Source organism: Hemitrygon akajei, chromosome 13, assembly GCF_048418815.1.
Source record: "Hemitrygon akajei chromosome 13, sHemAka1.3, whole genome shotgun sequence".
In the NCBI taxonomy this organism is placed as follows: Eukaryota; Metazoa; Chordata; class Chondrichthyes; order Myliobatiformes; family Dasyatidae; genus Hemitrygon; species Hemitrygon akajei.
Window position 1 is genome coordinate 61196864 of NC_133136.1, and position 17637 is coordinate 61214500.

A 17637-nucleotide genomic window follows, 5' to 3' on the forward strand; every position below is an offset into this window, starting at 1 on the left:
TATATTTTGAGCCAAGGCCCTTCAAACGGATAGAAAATTGAGAAAGAAGATACTGAGTGTAAGGGTGTGTGTGTGTGTGTGTGTGTGTGTGTGTGTGTGTGTGTGTGTGTGTGTGTGTGTGTGTGTGTGTGTGTGTGTGTGTGTGTGTGTGTGTGTGTGTGTGTGCGTGCACGCGAGAGAGAGACAAGAGAGAAGAGCTAGCAAGCAATAGGTGGATCCAGGTGAGGAGATTAGCAGATGAGGTCAGCTGGGGGAGGGAAAGGTGGAGAGACAGAGGCTGGAAGGTGATGAGTGGACATAAAGGGTCACAGATGATGGCATCTCATAGGGAAGGAAGATAAAGTGTGGAAGGAAAGAGAGGAACGGTGGGGAGGGTGAGGAAATGAGGGACCCAGTGGGAGGTGCATGAGCAATGGGCAGATGGAATAAGGGGGGAGAGGAAAGAAACTGGGCAATGAGGATCTGGGGAATGGTTTTTGAAAAATGGGTATATGTGGGAGGACTCAGTTGGATAAAAAGCTGAGAGAGAAAGGAACAGAAGGGGAGCAGGTTACATGAAATTGGAAAATTTGATGTTCATGTTATTGGGTTGATGACTACTCAGGTGAAATATGGGTGCTGGTCTCCTAGTTTGTTTAGCTACTCCCTGGTAGTGGGGGAAGCAAAGGATGGACAGAACAGTGTGGGAAAAGGAAGGGGATTTAAAATGGCTTGCAGCTGAGAGTTGCAGAGGGCCATTGCAGACTGAGCACAGGTGTTCAGCAAGTCAGATGCTTAGTCTGTACCAGTGTAAAGGAAGACACATGAAGAGCACTGAATGTAATAGATTAGTTGGGATAATCTACATGTGAATCTCTGTTTCATCTGGGAGCTTTCTTCACATAGAACATAGTATAGGACAGAATAAGAAGAGGGCCTTCAGTCCATGATGTTGTACCAAACTAATTAAATTAGTCATCAAATGCCCAACTAAACTTCCTTCCCCATTCTGATATTTGGTCTGTACAACAACTGAGCCTTTTGATCAGTTCTGCATGCTTTTATGCATTGAGTTGTTGTCACATGACTGGCTGATTAGATATTTGCATTAACAAGCAGGTGTACAAGGGTACTTAATAAAGTGGCCACTGAGTGTATATCACAAACAGCAGAAGTCCTTACAGAACACCACTCGCCACAGACTCCCAGACAGAATAGACAACTGTTTAGGCCTCTGGCTGGTGCCAAAGGAGGAGATGAAGCTTATGGTTGAAGGGGAAAGTGCTTGGAGAGGGGGACCTTTGTGTAGAGAGGGATGAGTGAAACAGGGAGGCAGGAAGACAGTGAGTCCTGAGGAAAGTAGATAAGGATTGGAAGGGAAAGATGTGATTGGTGGGAACATGTTACAGAAACAGAAATATCAAAGGACTTAAGAAATAGAAACAAGAGTAAGCCATCTGATCCACCGAGCCTGCTCCATCAAACAATGATGTGCTTGATATGGATGGGTGGGTGTAAGTTAAGAATCAATAAACTCTTTCCTTATTCTGTCTGGAGAGAGGGAGCTGAGAGTAGCAAATAACTGCAGTTGCTGGAAATCTGAAACAAAAACAGGAAATGTTGGAAATAAAAGTATGCCTGGCAGAAGCAATTCAGAAACAGCTTCTTCCCCTCCGCCATCAGATTTCTGAGAGGACAGTGAACCCACAAACAGTATTTTAGTATTTTCCCTCTCTTTTGGCACTACTTATTTAAGTTATTTTTATATATATTGCTTATTGTACTTTATAGTTTTTAGCATTGTATATTTTGATGTACTGCTGCCACAAAGCAACAAATTTCATGACATATGCTAGTGATATTAAACCTGATTCAGATTCTGACAATCAGCATTTCAGACGAAGGATCCTTCATCAGACCGGAGAAAGAGGGAAAATTAATATTAATTAAGGTAGCAACAAAAAGGGGGTGAAACCAGGAGAATGTCTGTGTTAGAATGAAGACTTGGCAGGTGGGATATGGCTGGGCAATCTGTTCCCAATTTTACTCTGGCACACTGCGACATACACAGAGAGCAAAAGGAAGAAGGATGACAGGCAGGAATGATTTCCTCATACAGACAGGAGGAAATAACATGCTTTCTAAATGGTATTAAATCATGTGTTGAGCCTGGATGGTTGCAAAGCTCCCTAGCAGAAGATGAGGTGTTGACCTTCAAGCTCGCATTAGGTCCTGTTGTCGCAGTTCAGGAAGCCCTGGCAGACCGGGAGTTGGGCGACGAATTGAAGTGACAGACGACTGGAAGTTCGTGAGCAAGGTGCTAAACTGAGTACAGGTGCTCCACAAAGTGAACACCCAATCTGTGCCGGCTTTCTTCAACGGTAGGGGCAGCCCAGTAGCGTAGTGGTTTGCGCAACATTTGAAGTGCCAACAGTAAGATGGGAGTTTGTACATTCTCCCTGTGACTGTGCAGGTTTCCTTCCGTATCCCAAAGGATGTACGGTTAGGGTAGGTGAGTTGTGGGCATGTTACTTTGGCACTGGCAGCCTGGCAAAACTTGTGGGCTGCCCCCAACACAACCTTGCAGGTTTAATTTGGTGCAAATGATGCATTTCTCTGTATGTTTCAATGTACATGTGACAAATAAATCTAAGCTTTAATATAGAGGAAGTCATATTGTGAACACTGAATACAGCACAAAATAGTTCAAATGAATTGCCGCTTCATCTGGAAAACTGTGTGGATAATTTGGGGGAGAAGAGGTAAAAGCACATGGATTGTGTGGGAGGGATAAGCAGGGATGAGAAAGCAAACTAGGGAGTTGTGAAGGGAGCAATCCCTACAAAATGCAGATAGGGTAAGAAAAGGAAAATTGTGGCAGTATCTTGATGTAGCTGGCAGGATGGTATAGTGATGTGAAGACTGGTGAGTTAAAAAGTGAGGATCAGGGCAACTCTGTTCATATTCTGTCCAGAACAGAGGGGAGAGAGCAGAGACAAAGGAAAAAGATGAAATGCTACTAAGATAAAGGAATTGCCATAGTTAAGGAAGAAGAAAGGCAGTTTGGAGGCACTCGGAATGGCTTAATATTGGAACAAATGCAATGGAAACAGAGGAACAGAATGAAGGCTAGATAGAAGGTAGGGGAAGGGGAATTACAATCAAGATAGCTGTGAGAGTTGGCTTGTAGTACATGTTTGTTTATAAGGAAGAGTCAGAGATGGATCTTGTGAAATTGACTGCTAAAGTGATGAAATTTTGAAGTTTTATATAAATGCTGTGCCAGTGGAGTTGTTGATGGACTGGAAGAAGGATAGAGGTCGTGGGCTAGAGTGGGACTGAAAATAAAACAGTCTTCAACATATCCTGCAAAAGCACAGGTGTAACTTAAGCCCATAGCTACACCTGATCTGGATAAAGTGGTGAATAAGTTAATACTTTTAACAGTCGTTGGTTTTATTCATTCTGACTGTTTAAATTGAAGATCCATTTGGGAAATTAGTGGAACTGAGATATTGAAAAATTATGCTCTGAGTGGAACAGGTGGAAGAAATGGTTAAGAATACAAAAAAATAGGAACAGGAGTACGGCCTCTCAAGTCTACCTCACCTTTCGAAATGACCATGGTTGATATATACTGGCCTGAACTGTTCTGTGCCAGATTTCCATAACTGTCAATTCCCCAATTATTCAAAATAGAATCCTCACCTTAAGTGCTTCTAATGATCCAGTGTCCCAAATCCTGAGGAGTAGACAATTCCAGGGATTCATCACTTATTGTGAAAAAAAATTCTCTGCCCCTTGCTCCTTATCCTGTAACAATGTCTCCTCATTTGAGAAATTCTCACTAGTGAAAATATCTCAGCATTTTGACTCAGGATCTATTTTAAACAGACAAAACTTGCTTAATCCCTCTTGAAAGGGCAACCCTCTCTTCCTGATGAATTTCCTTTAGATTAATTTCGATTTTACTGAATCCTTTATTAGCTAAAACAGGGCACCTTATCCACCTGCACCATGTATAATTGTAACAAAATAGATTTGGTCTTCCAGAATTTGATCTCCATGACTTGTCCAGGAAGAATGTCAGAAATACAACTGTCTAACAATTATCAGAATGAACAGCATACAGCAAATAGCCAACAGTCTGAAGTTCTTCTCTCTCACCTTTCCCTCTTTTGCCAGTTATTTCACATTTATGGAATATGAGCATAACTAGCACAGCTGAGACCTTGTCCTTTTCCACAAACTTGCAATCAATGAAAACACCTTGGTTGGTCATTTGGTGGGTGTGTGGTCTACAGCCACAGTGCACTGGTGGTCCAGTGAGTGAAACTGCAGTGTGAAGCTGTTTTATCTTGGCTGCTGTTGTGCTTCATGACAGTTGTCAGAGCAGCAATCTTCAGGCATCAGCAGAATATCCCATCACGCTTTTGACACGCAAATTTATGGTGAGTCAGGAAGTATCATTCAACACATGATACATGGTCCAATTAAGTTTTGTTTCAATGGTAAAGCCTAAATGAATAATGTAATCTTGGAAATAGTAACACCTTTGAATATCAAGAGGATTTGAGCTAGTAAACTACAATGGTAATTGATTTATTCTTGTCAAATATACGGTGAAAAATGTACGGTGCTATGAATGCCATCTATACAGATCATTTCAAAACGTAACTACACCAAAGTAGTCTCTAGATGAAATCGCAGAAAATTTGCAAATAAGGTTTAGTAGAAGACTTGATTATGTATCCAGGAAAATCTCTATGCCACAAAACATCCTATTCAAATGGAGGCAGTCAGACAATCTCCAGCAACATGCAAACTGCAAAACAGACGTGACATCAGTAATATTTATCAGCTGGTTGTTGTTGGTTACTAATTGCAGCACCAGCTAGAAAAATTGTGTGGATTCTCCTTTAATGAGTGTTTGGTGCCAATTAAATTACTCAGAGATTTAATGATTCTCGAAGTGTTTGTTACAACAATGAGCTTCAAATCATTTGCCAAAATAATAGCTTGCAATAAAAGCCAGCTAACCAGACAATGCAGCTCATGACTTTATTTTAATCACTTTTGGAATCTTTTAATACCTAATTTACCAGAAGAACATCATCACTTCCAGATTTTAATTTCATTATATTGTGTTTACTTGCTAATTTAAAATTGTTGTGCTGTTTTTATTACTGGGCCATAAGATCATAAGAACATAACACGCAGCAGATTTAGGCCATTTTACCGATCAAGAATTCTCCACCATTCCACCATTCCTCTCAACCTCATTTTCCTGCCTTCGCCACGTAACCTTTGACATCATTACTGAGCATGAACGTATCAGACTCTGCTTTAAATATACTCAATAACCTAGCTTCCACAGCCACCTCTGTCAATGAATTCCACAGATTCACCACCTTCTGGCTAAAGCGATTCTTCCTCATTTCTATTCTGAGGCTGTGCCCTCTGGCCCTAGACTCCTCCACCTTAGGAAACACCCACTCCACGTTCACTCTATCTCCGTCTTTCAATATTCAATAGGCTTCAATGGAGCAACATTTTCAGGTTTTTCAGTCATTTTTATTGTTCTCCCATCAATTATAACAGGGGAACTATGCCAGAAATTCAGATCTAGCATCTTATTTAAATCAGTTCACCAGTGTTTATTTGGCTCAGGTATTCTGTAAAACATTGAATGGAGACTGCAATGACACTGTGCAGGATGTCGATCCTAGTTATTTGCATGGCTGTGAGGGCAGATTTCCTTGTGTACACAATTGGCTTTGAATTATCTGAGAGTTGTGTGACAATAATACAATATGTGGCAAGAAGCACAAATTTACAAGTAAGCAGCAGAGACAAGAATTAACCATTCAGCTCTTGTTCAAGCAGAACTTCCCTCCAATAAATCCTGCTTTTCCACTCACGCACAAGTACCGTAGATTCCGGACTACAGAGCGCACCTGATTAAAAGCCGCTGGCTCTAATTTTAGAAATAAAATCAATTTTTTACTTGTACAGGCCGCACCAGATTTTAGGCCGCACCGGATTTTCGGCCGCAGGTGTCCCACGTTGTAATATGAGATATTTACACAGAAAGATATTACACGTGAGGATTTTTTAACTTTTAATTAAATCCATATGGTAACATAAACAAATACATATTGCAAATGCTTTTTTTCGAACCGTGCCTGTAACGCGGCTACTTTTAAATACACGTTGCGTATACTTCTTTACTGAACAACATTCCAATATCTCCTAACGACTGGTAAAAAATATATATACTGCAGCCTACCAGGAAAAGTTATTGATCACCTTTAACTTAAAAGCAGCGTTTTCGCTCCCCCGCTCGCCCCCCTCCTTCCCGTTTATCGCAAACTGGTATCCCACAAGATGCGGCGAAACCGGGTGTGACGTCATAGCATCCCGCGATGTAGTACAGAAAACAAATATAGTTAAAACAGTTCTAACTTTAACTAACAAATGAATTACTAAGCGAAAATGTTATAAACTAAATAACTGCCATAAAGGCAGCACAATGCTTTTCTTCGAGTGTTTTCCATGTTGATGAGGGTGAGTACAAATGACTGATTTACAATAATTTAATTGTGAAAGTGCGCTTGATTTATCGTACAATTTCATTGGACCTCTGTGAACTACTCATCAATTTTATTGGTCTACTGTTACGAGGCAAAATGTTTTTGGCGGCATGAAAAAAAATAATGCATTAGCCGCTCCGTATTAAAGGCCGCAAAGTTCAAAGCTGTTCAAAATGTGGGAAAAAAGTAGCGGCTTAAAATCCGGAATCTACGGTACTTCCTTCAGTGGATATATATATATATATCTGAGTCCTGAACAGTGACATCAACATGGTGATTGACCTCACTGCTGCATACACTTTGTGTGAAAGTAAAATATCACACATGCAAGGGTGCACGATTTTTTATGATCAATTTTCAGCTTCAAATCGACCACGTTTACATGACAAAGTTTGTCTTGTGTCTCGTCCTTAAAAAGCTTGCTCACTTTTCTTCATCTCTGTCAGACCAAAGACTATAAAACATTGGAGCAGGATTTTGCCATTTGGTCCAGTGAGTCTGCTCTGCCATTCCATCATGCTGATTTATTACCCCTCTCAGCCCCATTCTCCTGCCTTCTCCCCACAACCTTTGACCCCCTGACCAATCAAGAACCTATCAACCTCCATTTTAAATATACCCAATGACTTGGCCAGCACAAATGTCTGCGGCAATGAGTTCTACAGATTCATGACCCTCTGTTCAAAATGGACGTCCCTCTGATCCTACACTTCCTCACTATAGGAAACAGCATATCCATATCCATTCTATCTAAGCCTGTCAATATTCCCTTTCTGCCTCCTACCAGTCAGCCAATCTTCTATCCATGCTAGTAACACCACAGGCTCTTATCTTGTTAAGTAGTCTTATGTGCTGCACCTTCTTTAAAGCCTTCTGAAAATCCAAGTCAGACTTCCACTGAGACTCCCCTTTGTTAATTCTGCTTGCTATTTCCTCAAAGAATTGCAACAGATTTCTCAGGCAAGATTTCCCCTAAGAAAACCATGCTGACTTTGGCCTATTTTATCTTGTGCCTCCTGTACCCCGAAACCTCATCCTTAATAATGGACTCCAACAGCTTCCCAACCACTTAAGTCAGATTGACTAGCCTTTAATTTCCTTTTCTCTGCTTCCCTCATTCTTGAATTGGACTGTGATGCCCTGAGCTGTAACAGCATTGCACTAGATACAACACTACCACAGCACCCCGACTTCTACCTTCAAACCTTTCAGCTTCTCCTTAATAATAGCAACTACACTCACTCTGACTCTCTGGTATGCAGCTAATTTCTTCCATAGTGAAGATGACACAAAATACTTATTAAATTCATTTGCCATTTCTTTGTCTCCCGTTACTACTTCTCCAGCATCATTCTATATCAGTCTGAAATGTACTCTTGCCTTGATTTTATTTGTTATATATCCAAAAAAACTTCTGGTATCCTCTTTTATATTATAGGTGTGTTACAGTGTCAACCCATCTATCCCTAGACACATCTCAGTGGTTGTAATCTGAGCATGTATCTTTGATACTGACATCGGTCTATAATATGTGTGACATGTTATCAGACTCATTATATATAAAGATATCATAGCCTCCTCATACCTCCTCAGAGGATTATTGAAACCCTACTTAGGTATGGAAGGGTCTCTGCCAGCCACGTCCCTCATCCTGATAGCTTTCCTGTGTCTAGGCCACCTGAGTAATATTCTGAGTAATATATTTAGGTTTGCAAGGTGAAAACAACTGAAGTGGAGACACAATTGTCTGCAGCAACCTGCCCAATCAGCTGACCGTCTATTGGCCTCTATTTCCAGTAGAAATGTGACATAAATTGTGGGTACTGTTATCAATTGCATTATTGATTGCTCAATGTTGATTGCACAGGCTTTTGGGCCTTTTAAATTTAAAATGAGCCATACACCAATAACATAACAAATTCAATGTCAGAGGCAAACAATCATCACCGCTGCCTGGAGAAATTATGGCACAAATAATGATATATATGATGGATATTCAGTTTGAAACTATTTACATATTTTCTCAGTATATCTGCCTATATATGGGTGTTTGTGTTGCAGGCACTCCATCATTTCTGGGTAAGTAATCCTAGAAGAGGTAGGGGACTGTGTAAATGAAGCTCTGTAGCAATTTCTTAAACACATCTATGAAAGCTTTGCTGCTTTCCGGTGTATTTTCAGCTCAAAACTATCCCATTACATCTAATTAGAGCTGAGGAATAAAAACATACATCAATCATTATGTCATATCAATTCACTGATATGGTATAAACATAAAAGGAGACTTGATGCAGTTTGTATCCAATTTATTTATTAATTGCTAGTTGCTTTTTCCCTCCCTCAGAATACTCCACATTTTTCCAATTTGTTATTCCTCACCTGAATGAATTTTGTGAAAGGATGTGGCTTCAGGGAAACTAAAAACTTTCTGGGACCTTACAGAAGAGACGATTCATCATATCTTAGCCTTGGGTGGAATCGTTAATGAGCTAATTAGCAGAATGGGGGAAAATAACATCTTGAACCTGCAATTGTAAGACATAAATTTATATATTTTTTCTTAAAAGTTCACAGTACGGCAACCATCAGCTGGCAATATAGCTGGCTTTACTCCCTAACATTATTGTATTCTACTTGTCTTAGGTGGACCCTGTTCTCCACTCCAGTCCACTCTAGTTCTATGGCTTGTGAGGTGATTGATGACATCCTTTTAGGTTCACAAACCAAGACAATGTGTGGTGAGACTCCTAGCAAGGAGAGGCTGATGATAGGGCATACTCGCAGTCAACAGGATGAGTTGCAGTGTAACAGATGGACAAAACCGAAAAGGGTGTATGTAGGATTGAAGGTGTTATATTTGAATGCACACAGTATAGAGAACAAGGTAGATGAACTTGTAGCAGAGTTACAGATTGGCATGAATGATTACATAGGCATCACTGAATCATGGCTGAAAGAAGAATATAGCTGGGAGCCTAACGTCCACATTGTATCAAAAGGACAGGCATTGCTCTGTTGGTAAAAAATGAATTCAAATCCTTAAAAGGAGGTGATGCAGGGGTGGAAGGTGTTGTTTCATTGTGGATAGAGCTAAAGAACTGCAAGGGTAAAATGGCCCTGATGGGAGTTATATACAGACCCCAAACAATAGTAACGATGTGGTCTACAAGTTACAATGGGGGATAGAAAATTCATGCAAAAGAACAATGTTACAATCATCACCAGGATTTCAGTATGCAGGTAGTTTGGGAAAATTAGGTTGGTGCTGGATTGTAAGAGGTTGAACTTCTCGAATGCCTGCAAGATTGCCTTTTAGAGCAGCTTGTGTTTGAGCCAACTAGGGGATCAGCTATTCTTGGTTATACAATGAACCAGAATTGACTGGAGTGTTTAAGCTAAAAGAACCCTTAGGGGCAAATGATCACAATTTGATCAAATTCACCCTGAGATTTGAGAAGGAGAAGTTAAAGTCAGATGTATCAGTATTACAGTGGAGTAAAGGGAATTACAGAGACATCAGAGAGGTTAAGTTAAGTTAAAGTCGGTCCCGAGCCTTATAGGCTCATCAGGCCAGTGCTTATGCTGGTTTCCGTGGAGTGAAGTGACTGAGAGTACGAGACTCCCTCTCCCCCCCTCCCAGATAGGACGCCAGTCTATTGCGAGGTTAACTTCCAGCATTTTACCGATACCCATTTTCAGCTGGGTGGACTGGAGCAATGTGTGGTCCTTGCTCAAGGACATAACACACTGCCTTGGTTGGGGCTTGAATTCACGACCTTCAGATCGCTAGTCCAATGCTTTAACTGCTTGGCCACGCACCACGCATGCATCAGAGAGGAGTAGGCCAGAAATGATTGGAAAAGAACACTGGCAGGGATGACGGCAGAGCAGCAATACTGGAATTTCAGGAAGCAATTTGGAAGGCACAGGATATATACAGTACATCCCAAAGAGGAAGAAGTATCCTAAAGACATGATGACACAACCATGGCTAACAAGAGAAATCAAATCCAACATAAAGCCAAAGAGAGAGCATATAATTGAACAAAAATTAGTGGTGTTAGAGGATTGGGAAACTTTTAAAAACCAACAGAAAGCAACTAAAATGTCATTAAGAAGTTAAAGATGGAATATTAAAGTAAGCTAGCGAATAATATTTAAGAGAATAGCAAAAACTTTTCAAGTACATAAAGTGTAAAAGACAGGTGAGAGTGGATATTGGACCTCTGGAAAATGATGCTGGAGAGGTAATAATGGGGTACAAGGAAATGGTGGACAAACTGAATAAGTATTTTGCAAGAGTCTTCACTGTGGAAGACACTAGCAGTATGGTGGAAGTTCCAGGTGTCAGGGGTCATGAACTGTGTGAAGTTACCATAACTAGAGAGAAGGCTCTGGGGAAACTGAAAGGTCTGAAGGTAGATAAATCACCTGGACCAGATGGTGTACACTCCGTGGTTCTGAAAGAGATGGCTGAAGAGATTATGGAGGCATTAGTAATGATCTTTCAAGTATCACCAGATTCTGGAATGGTCCCGGAAGACTGGAAATTTGCAAATGTCGTTCCAATCTTCAAGAAGGGAGGGAGGCAGAAGCAAGGGAATTTTATGCCAGTTCATCTGACCTCAGTGTTTGGGAAGATATTGGAGCCGATTGTTAAGGATGTGGTTTTAGGTTACTTGGATGATAAAATAGGCTGAAATTAGCGTGGCTTCCTCAAGGAAAAACACTGCCTGACGAATCTATTGGAATTCTTTGAAAAATTAACAACCAGGATAGACAAAAGAGAATTAGTTGATGTTGTGTACTTAGATTTTCAGAAGATCTTTGACAAGGTTTCACACATGAGGCTGCTTTCCAAACTATGGTATTACAGGAAAGATACTAGCATGAATAAAGCAGTGACTGATTGGCAGGAGGCAAAGAATGGGAATAAAGGGTGCCTTTTTTGGGTGGCTACCAGTGACTAGTGGTATTCCACGGGGCTCTGTGTTGCGACCAATTATTTTTACGTTATATGTCAGTGATTTGGATGATGGAATTGATGGCTTTGTTGCAAAGTTTGCAGATGATATGAAGATAGGAGGAGGGGCAGGTAGTTTTGAGGAGGTAGAGAAGCTACAGAAGGACTTAGACAGATTAGGAGACCGGACAAAGATGTGGCAGATGGAATACAGTTTCAGGAAGTGTATGGCCATGCACTTTGGTGGAGAAAATGAAAGAGTTGACTATTTTCTAAATACAGACAAAATACAAATATCTGAGGTTCAAAGGGACTTGGGAATCCTTGTGCAGGATTCCCTAAAGGTTAATTTGCAGGTTGAGTCTGTGATGAGGAAGGCAAATGCAATGTTAGCATTCATTTCAAGAAGACTTGAATATAAATGCAAGGATGTAATTTTGAGACTTTGTAAGGCACTGGTGAAGCCCCTTATCTTGAAAAGGATGCTGTGAAATTGGAGACGATTCAATGGAGGATCATGAAAATTAGTTCAGGATTGAATGGCTTGTCATATGAATAGAATTTGATGGCTCTGGGCCTATATTCACTAGAAGTCAGAAGAATGAGGAATAACCTCATTGAAATGATTGATTGGTGAAAGACCTTGATAGAGTGGATGTGAAGAAGATGTATCCTATGGTGGGAGAGTCTAAGACCAGAGGACACATCCTCAGAATAGAGAGGTATCCTTTTAGAATGAAGATGAGGAGGAATTTCTTTAGCCAGAGCATGGTGAATCTGTGGAATTCATTGCCACAGGCAGCTGTGGAGGCCAAGTCTGTATGTACATTTAAGGTAGAGGTTGATAGATTCTTCATAGGTCAGGGCATGAAGGGATATGGGGAGAATGTAGGAGATTGGGGTTGAAAAGAAAATTGGATCAACCATGATGAAATACCAGAGTAGACTTGATGGGCCAAAATGGCCTAATTCTGCTCCTATATCTTTCATAAAATCATTATGAATTTACACCTAAACTTTACCACAGTTGTACAGGATGTTCTTGGAAGGGATAAGTTAGGAAATGCTCAGCTCTTCTGTTACTTATGTTCCCTATACATGGATTCAGGGTACAAGGTAGCAGCCTGAATGCTCCTTTTCCACTTTGACTAGTCCAAGGATAGCTGGTGGAGAAGCTTTTTTTTTAACAAGGCTTTGAAGATGCCCTTTTCTTCTCTGAACTCAGTAGGCTTGGAGTGACATATTTGGGAATAGGTGCCTGATTCAGGAGTCTGTTGACAGGTGTGGCATGTCAGTTAGCATTGACTGGGTGCAGCGAGTGCTCTGAAGCTAGAGATACTGGTTGAAAGAGGAACAAAATGTTGTGTTGCTTATCTCACCAGTGGATTTGGAGAATTTTACAAAGCCATTGCTGGTATTATCTCTCCTGTGCTCTAAGGTGCATGCTGTAGGAATAGAGGCATCTAGTAGCAACAGGATTACTGCTGACTTGAAGACCATGGGCTTTGTGCTGGGTTTGAGATCAGAATCCTAAGACAGCATTTTCCTCACACAGTCAAAGGTTGTGATAGTATTCTGAATGATGACACATTTCATTAGATGCCTGCCTTTGCTGAGAGGCAGCTCCCATGATAAAGGATGTGTTTCATGTTTTCCAGGATTTTGTCACGGGATTCTGTTGAAGGATATTGTATTGTATTGGGGGTTCATTTCCAAAGAAGACCTTGCAGTGTTGAATGTGAAGTTCACCCTCTCGTATGCTTCAATGAATGAATTGATAATGATTTGGAGCTCAGTCTTTATACTGCAAGTATTATTTTCAACAGGCAACTCACCTACTGGATCAGCATATTCTTCATTCTGGACTGTAGGCAGCTGAATGGTTTCATTGATTAATCCACACTGCAAAAGTCCTCTTGAAAGTGAGCTGCAGCATTGCAGAAAAATTGAGAAAGGCTTCACGGGAATGGCATTGCATTGCTGAACACAAGCCTGGCTCTGCTCTGCATGTATCGGTTATAATCATGGCATGCATGGCATCATGATGCAAGCTAAAGAGGGAGAGGAATTTCTTCAGAGAGTACAATTTTTGGACAAAGCTCTGCAGTACCTGTTGACCAATGGAATCTAAAGCTTTAATGGGGTGACAAAAAGTCTGTATAGGGGTTGGTGCTGCTCCCCCCATTTTTCTGGGAGTTGTTGAAGAAAATGTCCACTGTGCCTCTAGAAGGATGAAGTCTATTCTGTTATTCAGAGAACAGAAAAGCAGCCACTGGAAACAAAGAAGGACACCCATGATGATATTTTCTCTCTGCTGTCAATGTACTTTCCACTATGTATCTATGGAAGTTTGTCAAAGGTTTAGATGTCAAGCCAAATCTCTGCAAGGTCCAAAGGAAGTAGAGGCGTTGTTGTGCTTTCTTCGGAGTTGCACTTAAGTGCTGAGCTCAGGATAGGTCTTCTGAAATAATAATACCAAGGAAGTTACAGTTGCTAACCCTCTCCACCCCTGATCCTCTAAGGAGGGCTGGCTCATGGACCTTAGGTTTCCTTCTCCTGTAGTCTATAATCAACTCCTTGGTCTTGCTGACAATGAGTAAAAGGTTGTTATTATGACACCATTCAGCAAGATTTTAAATCTCTCTCCTACACACTGATTCATCACCACAATTGATTTGGACTATGACAGTGGTGTTGTCAGCAAACTTAAATATGGCATTGGAGCTGTGCTTAGCCACACAGTCATAACTATAAAGCAAGTAGAGCAGGGGGCTAAGCACACAGCCTTGTGGTGTACCTGTGCTGATGGAAATTATGGAGATGTTGTTGCCAATCTGAACTGACTAAGGTCTGCAAGTGGGTAAATCCAGGATTCAATTGCACAAGGAGGTATTGAGGCTAAGGTCTTGGAGTGTATAGATTAGTTTTAAGGGGATGATGGTATTGGAACGTATAAAATTCTAAAGGGATTGGACAGGCTAGATGCAGGAAGATTGTTTCCGATGTTAGGGAAGTCCAGAACGAGGGGTCACAGTTTAAGGATAATGGGGAAGCCTTTTAGGACCGAGATGAGGAAAAACTTCTTCACACAGAGAGTGGTGAATCTGTGGAATTCTCTGCCACAGGAAACAGTTGAGGCCGTTTCATTGGCTATATTTAAGAGGAAGTTAGATATGGCCCTTGTGGCTAAAGGGATCAGGGGGTATGGAGAGAAAGCAGGTACAGGGTTCTGAGTTGGATGATCAGCCATGATCATACTGAATGGCGGTGCAGGCTCAAAGGGCCGAATGGCCTACTCCTGCACCTATTTTCTATGTTTCTATGAATGCTGAGCTGTAGTCAATAAGGATCATCCTGGTGTACATATCTTTGCTGTCCAGATGTTCCAGAGGTGAATAAGGAACCAATGAAATGTTAAAGATATCAGTGAATACTCCAGCCAGTTGATCAGCACAGGTCTTTAGTATTTCATCAGGTATTCCATCTGGGCTGGATGCAGTTGTTCTGATGTCCATTACAACCATAGTGTATTCATTCAGCTCCCTAGACGAGTCTTTGAACATGGCCCTGTCCACTTGGAGCAATCCCATCACCACTCCTCTGCCTCCCACAATCTCCTCTTTGTTGACCTAATGTCTGGAGTTCTGCTCTTCAGTCTCTGTCTAATTGCAGATAGGAGGACAGCAACGTGATCAGATTTTCCAAGATGTGAGCTGAGCGTGGAATGGTAGACATTCTTTATCAACATTGGCTTTTCTCCAATTTAGAATTTCAACCAAAGGACTAGACCTATGCTTTTCCATGGTAACTTTGACTAGATGCAAAGTGTTCCCCTACACAAACTTCTGTCACCTGCCCTGTCTCAATTCCTAATAGGAGATCACACACTCTCTCATTGGGATTTCTATGTACTGACTAAGGAAACTTTCCTAAACACATTTGATAAACCTTTTCCCATCCAGCCCTTTTATGGTATGGGAGACCCAGTCAAAATGTGAAAAATTAAAATCACCCGCTTTCACTGTTTCTTGAACAATCTGCGATCTCTCTATAAATTTGCTCCTTTAAATCCCACGGATTGCTAGGTGGTCCATAATAAAATCTCATTAATGTGGTCATATCTTTTTTATTCTTCTGTTTTATCCATAAAGCCTCACTAGGTGATCTCTCCAGTCTGTCCTGACTGAGTACTGCCGTGACATTTTCTCTTAATATTAATGCCACCCCTCCTCCCCTGCTCAGAAACAATGGAACCCCTGAAAATTGAGCAGTCTGTCCTGTCCCTCCCCAGTACCAAATCTCACTAATGGCTACAATGACAAAACTCCACATGCTAATCGTATCCTAAGCACATCCACATTTCTACAATACTCCTTGCATTGAAATATATGCAGCTCAGAACATTAATTCCACCATGCTCAAGCTTTTGTTTCCTGACTTTGCATATAGGCTTATCAACATCTTGCTCCACAACATTTCCACTATCTGTTCTGGCGCTTTGGTTCCCATCCCCCTACACCTCCCACCCCCCCTTGTGCAGCACTAGCAAACCTACACACAAGGATATTAGTCCCTCTCCAGTTCAGATGCAAAATGTCCCTTCTGTACAGGTCCCATGTTACCCAGAAGAGAACCTAAAGGTCCAGAAATATGAAGCCCTCCCTCCTGAACCAACTCCTTAGGCAAGTGCTAAATTGTATGGTCTTCCTATTTCTGGTCTGACTAGCATGAGGCATGGGCAGCAGTCCTGAGATTACATCCCTGAACATCCTGTCCTTTAAATTAGCACCTGACTTCCTGAACTCACTTTGCAGGACCTCATCACCCCTCGTACCCATGTAATTGGTATCGGTGTGGGCCACAACCTCTGGCTGTTTTCCCTCCCACTTAAGGATGCTGACGACTCAATCTGAGATGTCCCTGACCCTGGTGCCCAGAAGGCAACAAACCATCCAGGAATTTTTTTCTCAAATTTCCCTTCCTGATGGTCACCCAGTTACCTCTTGTTGTGCATTTAATAATTCAGTGATTTTGAATAACATTGTAAATGTATTGGTTGATTCAGCTTTCTTTGTTGTTTACATAATTCATTTTGGCTTATATGTAAGAGCTCATGAATGGCATGTTAGTACGTCACATTGTCATACGTGTGTATCTCACAGAAGTAAGAACTAAAAGGCTACATGCTATCCCCAGCTCTGTGTTTTTCTTTTGATTAGTTTATGCTTTGGGTTTAGCTACCTCCCTGTATGTCCTGTCTATCAACTCCTCTGTCTCACGAATGATCTGGAGTTCATCCAGTTCCAGCTCCAACTTCTTAACACAGAGTGGTAGAAGCTACAGATGGATGCATTTCTTGAAGGTGTAGTCATCAGGGACACTGGTTGTCTCCCTCCCTTCTCACTTCTTGTAAGATGAGCTTTCAAGTATCCTGTCTAGCACTGTCACTGCTCTGAATGTGCAATCAGAAAGAAAGAAAGAATAAATAATGAATTTTAAAATTTACCCACAGCCTATGCCACTCCTCAATGAAGCCTCGAGGAGCCAAAGCCTCAACTCACCACTCCAACATTGGTTCATTCATGCAATGGATATTACCCACAATGGCTGCTCCGCTTAAACCTAACTTCTTTTTATTGCGCCTTGAAAGTGCCTAATTATACACATGTAACCCTCTCACCGTAGGCTTGTATTGAGTTAGGAAGCACTGTGAATGTAAACTAACATAACTCGACATTGCCTCAAGGTTTCGGGAGAAGATTTAGGACGGAGATGAGGAGAAACTGTTTTTCCCCAGATACTGGTGAATCTGTGGAATTTGCTGCCCTGGGAAGCAGTTGAGGCTTCTTCACTAAATATATTTAAGAAACAGTTAGATAGGTTTTTACATAGTAGGGGAATTAAGAGTTATGGGGAAAAGGCAGGTAAATGGAGCTGAGTTTACGGACAGATCAGCCATGATCTTATTGAATGGTGGGGCAGGCTCAATGGGCCGGATGGCCTACTCCTGCTCCTGTTTCTTATGTTCTTATGTTCTTATCCTACTCTGTGCACATAATCTTTGCATTATCAATCCAGTTTGCTTCACTTCGTTTATTATTG